Below are 8284 nucleotides of genomic sequence, written 5' to 3'. Positions count from 1 at the left end.
CTAACCCTTCCTCGGACGTTCACAAAACCCTAATGCTCACTCCTCAGTCCGCCATTGCCGCCTCCGCACAAGGTTGTTTCAGGTTTGTGCTCACGCCCTAAACCTCCATCTTCTGAAATCTTACTGTGTTTTTGCTTTCTAGAGTGAATCGGAGTTTTGAATTTGATGTGCTTTTTGTTTGTAGATCGTAATCATGTTTTCAGTGATTTTTTAAGAAATAGAAGATGATTACTTTTTGCTTTAATGGGTTGGGAGAAATGTATGATTCGAAAAAAGTAATATATATAACTATCTAAAAATTTGTCTGGCAGTGACTTAATTTAGTTTTGAAATAGACTTCCATTTTTTAGTTTGACACTGATGAGAGGTGCTGATGAGTGATGATGATTAGTTAGATTTGTAATAAAGTTTATACCTCCCCTGCATGTGAGATAGGCCCTATAGGGCATGTGCCTTGTTCTTCGCCAAAATTGGCTTACAGATCATATGGGTTTTCGATATAATGCAGAATTGTCAAGCACTCTAAATATAATTGTGTAGTTACACAAAAAGGTTTTCGATTAGATGACGACAGTTGAGTTTACTAATGATAAAATTTAGACTCTAAATTATTGGGTGTTGAATCCTATGCCCTGTATCAGCAGCAACAAGTAGGAGTCCTAAAGCAATCTAAATGTCTTATATAAGATGGAGGGTTCTAGTTGAAACTGGAGCTGAAGATGGTGTGACTGTAAGCTTTGCTGCAACAGAAGAGTGTAAGGAGGTTCAGGTGGTAATGGTTTAAGGAAACCTGGTGCAGGGGCTCATATTTCAGTCTTAAGGGTGTTGGTGAGGTTCTGCAGAAGTAGTAGGAAAGGTAGCACGAGGATTGCCTTTTGTTGGCTGAGGTAATATGAACCCAGTTTTAATAGCACCCAAAGTCGTGGCTTTTGCTGGTTGTTGGGTGATGGAGTAACTTCTTTGTAGGGAATGGCTTTTGCCTTGGCCTATGAGAATGTGCTATAGAAGTTGTGAAATTAGGAACACTAATGTAAGAGGGGCAGGGTGGCTTGGTGGACCTTAGTAGGATCGTTTTTTATGCAGTAATGGTGTTGAGTGCCCTGGTTATGGAGATGACCTCATGATAGAATGCTCTACTCATGGTGTTCTAGAGTGAGGTGAGGTGGATGGTATGGTTTATGTGCAAGTTAATTTTGGATCTTGGGAGGTTATGGACAGGTAAGGAAGAGATACAAGTAGGAAGGTGCTGGAAGGAGGTGGAAGGCCTACTTTTTGTTCTGGTTAATCAAGGTGCCAAAGATGGAGCAAAAACAGTTTGTTGGTATGGACAGTTTTGTTGGTTGCTGGTTCTCTTAGCTACTGTGTTGGTTATCAAGCTAGCCAAAACTGGAGCAATAATCCGTGTAGTGCTTTTGAAACTAGGAAAAGCCAGAGCACTCTCACATGCCTCCTGTCTTTGGTGCTAGGAGAAAAGTTGTTGTGGAGGAGGGGTTTGGTGCCTTAAGGACCTGAAGTTTCTCTCGTTTACTGAGCGGCCTTTAAGGAGACTTTCTGGCGTTTTAAGTTGTGTAGGTGCAAGGCAGGGGGCTCTATTTCTGGAGCTATTATGATGTGCATAACTTTTATGCAGATTTTTTTATGCTTCGGTAGTGGAAGGAAGATGAAGGAATGATGTCAAGGGCTTAATATGGTAGCTTGGGATGAAGAAGGAATAATGCTTGGGTATGGTAGCAGTAGAGTTTATTCTTGGAATCACTGGGAGCATATTTGCCAAGCTGCCAATCTCTCTACTTATATAGCAGCAACCATGAAAAATTAAAAAGTTTATAACCACTGCTTAGGCTTATGTCATGCAAATTTCTGCAACAATCTTGGTGTGCTGGTTTTACCTGTTTAGGGTGTTCTGGTGCTTGGCAACTTTTGAGGTGTAAACCTTAGCATGAGCCAAAGTAATATGCTAAAGCTGCAAAATTTAAGAAGTGAGGTAATGTCTATCTGGACCGCTTCAAGGAGTGTTAGTGGAGTTTTAAAACATCTTTTTCTAAAGGAGAATGGGATGGGCTTGTGATAGGGATTTACAACTATGGCCCACAAGTGTGAAGGTGTTTTCGTCTTAGGTGGAGTAATGAGGTGAAGGATGGTAATCATAGGAAGAATCACCCTGTTGGTTAGGTTGGAATGTATTGGTTAGTGATTAACTTAGCTTTATAATAGACTGTTATTTTTAGTTTGACTCTGTCCTATCTTTGTTAAACAATTTAAAGGGTGATTTTAGTCAACTTTATTAAAAAAACAAATAAATTTTAAAAAAAATATGTATTTCTAAAATTTAAATTACATTATAAAATTTAAATTTTAAATATAATTATTTAATATGTAAATGAATATAAATTATAATAAATATTTTTTTAAAGTAATATGACTTTTTTAAATATAATTTCTATTTTATAAAACAGATGAATCCAACTTAAACTTCATTTAGGCTGCAAGCCAAACGGATCAGATTTAATGATCAGATTTAATATAGGTCATATTTCTTTCTAACTTGGTATAATATACTTTACTGACTTTTCAACCTTTAAGCGATCCTACTTTAACACCTATATATTAATGAATTTAAAATTATTACTTTGGTAAAGTTGTATTTTATAGTAAGAATGGATGAAGAAGGGATAAAAGAAGAAAAAAAAAGGAAAGTCACTGAACACATGACAGAAAAAATATACAATTATTTTAGAAGGTGATTAATAATATTTATGAAATTGACTTAAGGAGATGCAGAAGAAACAACTCCATAGTCCACTTTGAGTTTAACCTTTCAGAAAGGTACATGCGCTTTCCTCCCTGCTCTATGTGCAGGCTAAGTCTCAACTTTTATCCTTCTTTCTTTTCTTTCCGGCGGTACGATGACACAAACGAAAAGGGAGAAAAAGGGTGTTTGTCTTTTATCTTATCTTTTGCAGCATCAAATTTTTACTTTTGGCTCACAAAAAATTAATAATGGGATTATTCTAAAGTGCTACTATGTCATTCCTTTTAACTTATTTCTGTTGTTTTTTTTATTTGCTTGTTTGTCCAACTATTGTTATAGTAGTTAGTGTTGCTCAAATTTTGAAAAACTGTTTGCATGATAAATATGTTCTTTATAGAATGGTTAAGAAATTTATAGAGACAATAATCGATCCAAATCAATTTGCAAATTGGTTTGGATCTAATTTTATATTCAAGCATCCAGATCTGTTTTCAAGGGTACTGATTGCTTGTATGATCCAAGTACTTACAAAATTAAATTTTTGTTTGTATGATAATAAAATGTACCAAAAGCTAGTTTGGTAAATGTAGGTTTCAGTTAACTATTTCATGTAGTTAATGCATTTATATAAGGAATTTTTTGTTATGGTGTTTTGTTTTGTAGTCATGCCCATTGATAAAAGTTGGATTTCTAAACCACGAAACACCATTGAATATGCAAATGGTTTGAATGAATTTTTGGAATTTGCATTTGGACATGCTAATGGTGTTGTCATAAAGTGTATGTGTTCAAAGTGTGGTTTCAAAAGATGACAAACAAGGGATGTAGTTCAAGAACACTTAACATGTAGCACTTTTCCTCAAAACTACCAAACTTGGTATATGCACGGTGAAAGACTAAGTGGAAATGAGTATGTGGCTGTTACAAGTGCGCATGTCATTGAAGATTTCATATAATCTCGTAATCCAATGGAAGACATGTTGAATGATGCATTTGGGTTTGTGGGGCATGACGATGATCACATTGATGAAGGTACTCAAGATGATGGTGCACAAGATGATATCCTGCATGGTGAAGGAAATACAAACTTTGATGAGTTGTTGAAGGACAATAACGAACCATTATATAAAGGTTGTACCAAGTATTCAAAGTTATCATTCATTTTGAAGTTGTATCATATAAAATGCATGTGTAGAATGAGTGATAAAGCAATGACCATGATTCTAGACTTGCTAAAGGACGCATTTCAACATGCTAAGTTTCCTAACTCATTTTATGAGGCAAAGAATGTGATTAACAAACTTGGTCTTAATTATGTCAAAATACCAGCTTGTCCAAAAGATTGCATGCTATATTGGGGTGAAGAGAATGAAAGCTTAGAAGAATGTAAACGGTGCAAAACGTCTAAGTGGAAAGATAAAGATAAGAAACAATATGCAAAAATCTTGCGTTACTTTCCATTAAAGTCAAGATTGCAACGATTGTTTATGAGTTCTAAGACAACTCAATCTATGACATGGCATGCATCAAAGGATAACCAGGATGGGTTGATGAGGCATCCTAGAGATTCTGAGGCTTGGAAAGCATTTGATCTATTACATCCAGAATTTGCAAATGATCCTCGAAATGTACGGCTGGGCTTAGCTAGTGATGGCTTCAACCCTTTCGGAACCATGAGTACAAGTTATAGTATATGGCCAGTAGTCCTCATCCCATACAATCGTCCTCCTTGGGAGTGTATGAAGCAAACCTCTTTCATCCTATCCATGATAATTCCTGGAAAACAAATGACTGGAAACGACATTGATGTATACTTACAACCACTCATAAAAGAATTAAAGGAGCTCTGGTTTGATGGAGTGTAAACATTTGATTATTCGAAAAAAGAAATGTTTACATTGCGAGCAGCTTTGTTGTGGACAATTAGTGACTTCCCTGGCCTAGGCAATTTATCTGGATGGAACACGCACACTGGTCCTGCTTGCCCAACTTGTAACTTTGACACTGAGTCTTCTTTGTTGTATAGGGGCAAATATAGCTTTATGGGCACCGTCGATTTTTACATAAAGACCACAAATTCAGACTGAGTCGTTCTCTTTTTGACGAAAGAACTGAACTAAGGGAAGCACCAGAACATTTGTCAGGGTCTGTACCGCCCTGGTAGTCGGGAGTAATGACGTGGCGTCGAGCTATTATGTAGGCGTGTTGGATGGGACACCTGGTTGGCAGAAGGGAAGGAGGTCGGGGGGTTTGCGTAGTCGCCAGTTATTAAGTTGGCGTGCTTCGATCTCCACCATACCTAAACCGGCGGTCACCGAGTTGAAGATGAAGTCACCAGATGTGAATCCAGGCGACCAAGTGATTAGAGATCGCCGAAACAAGGACATCGCCGAAGATGGAGGCAGATGGTCATTTCCCAGTTAGCCAGAGGATGAGCTTGGGAGATAGCCCACTCACACGGTGAAGCTGATAGGGCAGATCATGAAGGCGGCCGGCGAGACCACAGGGAAGGTGTGTACGAAGGCACCCGAACTCGCCATCCAGAAGAGATCACGCTCCAAGGCAACTATGCACTGAGTAGTATCATGCATAAGTAACTTAGCCAAAGAAGAGTCAGAAGTAGAGCCCAAGTCAAGGATGCTCCAGATGAAGGCACGTGTACAGCTGGATGCGAGTCACGTGTCCAGATGTGTAACTGCCAGGAGAGAGAAAGTGCCCAGGTATATAAGAGTTCTCAACGAACATCTGAGGTACGCACGTTCAGATTGTTTCTTTACGCTTGCGAGTCTTGAGTACACTGAGAGAGAACTGGTCACGGTTCCTTAGAGTTCTTGAGTTTTACTCTTAAGTAATTGGTGGTTCAGTCGCTGACTTGGGCGTCGGAGCACGATCGGCCGCAGTGGCGCCGTTTCGTCTTTTGCAGGTTCTTTAGGTGGATCGCGGTGAAGGACGGAGGCAAACACGGCGCACACGTCGATCCAAGTTTGACGAGGCAAAGCTCCAGCGTTTTGGTCAACAGGCAGGATCATCAGGCGCCCACCGTGGGGCCGTGCAAAGCCTGTTCCCATCCACAACGTGAGTTCTTGGAGGTTTCTGCAGTTTCTGTGTGGTTGTGTGCTGGTGCAACCATTGTTCGCTGTTCATTTAGGTTTTGTTCGGTAGTTTCCCGTTTTCCACCGTTCGTTTGGGATTTTGTTCGGTGAGGTGAGGTCTTTTGCTGTTGGCGCGAGTTTTAATCGGTGAGATCTGAGTTTTTTTTTGCTCGTTTGGATTTTCGTGGAAGAAGCGTTGGTTTTTGGTGGAGTTGCGAGTTTCTGTGAAGGTATGCTGTGTTCTTGAGGGTTTTCGAAGTTTTGCGAAGTTCTGACCGATTGATCGCTGAATCGATCGTCGCTGAAGAAGGTGTTGTTCATCGCTCTCTGTGATTCGTCAAGATTTCATGAGAAAAATGAGAAGCAACCGTTCAAGTCCAGTTGCGCCCGTTGCTGCTGAAGGCGCCATGACTATGGCGCAGATGGTGGAAATCATGCGTTCGCTGCAGGCGAATGTGGAAGCCTCGCGTATAGAGCAGGCAAGAATGCACGAGGACCTGGTCGCCTCTCGGGCCAGGAATGATGAGCTTAGCAGAGTGACTGAAGAACTGCGTCAAGCTCTTCAGGAGCAGCGAGGGCGCCCAGTCGCTGAAGAGGTCGCGCCGTCAACGCCGCCTCGCGTTTTTCCTATGCCTTTCGCACAGGCAATTACCGACACGCCTATCCCTGCGAGTGTGGTACCTGTGAAGGTTGTTTTTACCGGCATGGAGGATCCTGAGGCACATCTCACCACGTTCCATACGCAGATGATGCTGTCAGGAGGGTCAGACGCCGTGTACTGCAAGATGTTTGTGAGCACACTCCAGGGAACGGCGCTGGAATGGTTTGTGAGCCTGCCTACGGGTCACATTACCAACTTCCAACAGTTTTCAAAGATCTTCGTCGAGCAGTACATAGTGAACAAAGCACCGCCTAGGGTGTCTTACGATTTGTTCGACATAAGGCAGTATCAGGGAGAGTCCCTCAGGGACTACCTGAATTGTTTTGGGGCGCAGATGGTCCGCTCGCCAGCCAAAGACGAAGAGATGCTGGTCTACGCATTCAAGAAGGGCGTGTTGCCGGGACCATTCTGCGAAGCATTGATCAGGGCTCACCCTGCCACATTTGCTGAAGTCAGGCGACTTGCGGTGGCCCCTATCGCCGATGAAAGTGAGGTCGCCGAGAAGAGGGGAAGCGTGGCTCCCGCTAGGCCACGTGCCCAGACCAGGATCCAGCCACAGAGGGTGCTGGAGACAGCAGCGGCCAGGAGGGATCAGAGGACTCGCCATCCTTATGATCCGAGGAAGAACAAGGGCAGGGGCCCAGGGCGCCCTCAACCAGCACGCCGGGAGTACAATCACCCGCCAAAGCACAAGTTTGTCATGGGGTTGGTGGACCTGATCGCCATTCCCAATATAGCAGCTAGGCTGAAGGCGCCCGAGAAGGTGGGCGACAAGGTGCTGGGACCAAAGCCAGACGCCTGGTGCGAGTTCCACCAGGGCTTTGGCAACACCGTGGATTCATGCTTGGCTTTAGGATACCAGCTCGACGATCTGGTCAATAGCGGGTTCCTAAACGACTACTTGTTGGATAGAAGGACGGGGGGCGCGTCGAGCTCCCAACCAGCAGGTGGTGAGGCTCAGCAACACGAGATGCCTACCCACGGAGAAATCCACACCATTGCAGGAGGTTTCTCGGGTGGTGGATGCACCGCATCACAGAGGAAGAGGTACGCGAGGTCTGTGATGACGGTGGATATGTTTCAGGACCACTCGCCGGATGTGGACATTACGTTCACAAAGCAAGATCTTCGGGACGTTGTGCCTCATGACAACGACCCCATAGTCATCTCGTTGATCACAGCAGGAAGGAAGGTCCACAGAGTTCTGGTGGACCAAGGAAGCTCGGCAGACGTGATGTTCTGGCTGACTTTCACGCAATTGGAGCTACCCCTTGACCAGCTGAGGCCCTATGGAGGTTGTTTGTATGGTTTCGCTGGTGACCAGGTAGAGGTCAGGGGGTACATAGAGTTGAGGACTACGTTTACAGATGAGGCTGGTTCGAGAACAGAGAAAATCAAGTACCTTGTCGTGAATGCTCCTTCAGCATACAACATTCTGCTGGGAAGACCCACGCTCAACAGAATAGGCGCTATACCGTCGACCCGACACATGAAGGTGAAGCTGCCATCTATGGAGGGGGTGGTGATCACCATCAAATCCGACCAGAAAGAAGCAAAGAAGTGCTATGAGAATAGCCTGAAAAACAAGAGGTCTGTGAGTTACGTGACAACCACCTCGCCGCCCGGTGTGAAGCCCAGGCCGACGGTGATGGAGGAGACTGCCAGAAGCGACGTGGCGATGGTAGATGCTGAGCTGGGGGAGGCGAGGAATCGCCCTGAGGAAGCGAGGGAGCTGGGAATCGCCAGGGCGGTGGTCGCCAGAGAAACCAGACCAAAACC

This window comes from Phaseolus vulgaris, unplaced genomic scaffold (genome assembly GCF_000499845.2).
Source record: "Phaseolus vulgaris cultivar G19833 unplaced genomic scaffold, P. vulgaris v2.0 scaffold_13, whole genome shotgun sequence".
In the NCBI taxonomy this organism is placed as follows: domain Eukaryota; kingdom Viridiplantae; phylum Streptophyta; class Magnoliopsida; order Fabales; family Fabaceae; genus Phaseolus; species Phaseolus vulgaris.
The sequence above is the reverse complement of the archived record's forward strand: the minus strand, read 5'-3'. Positions refer to the sequence as shown.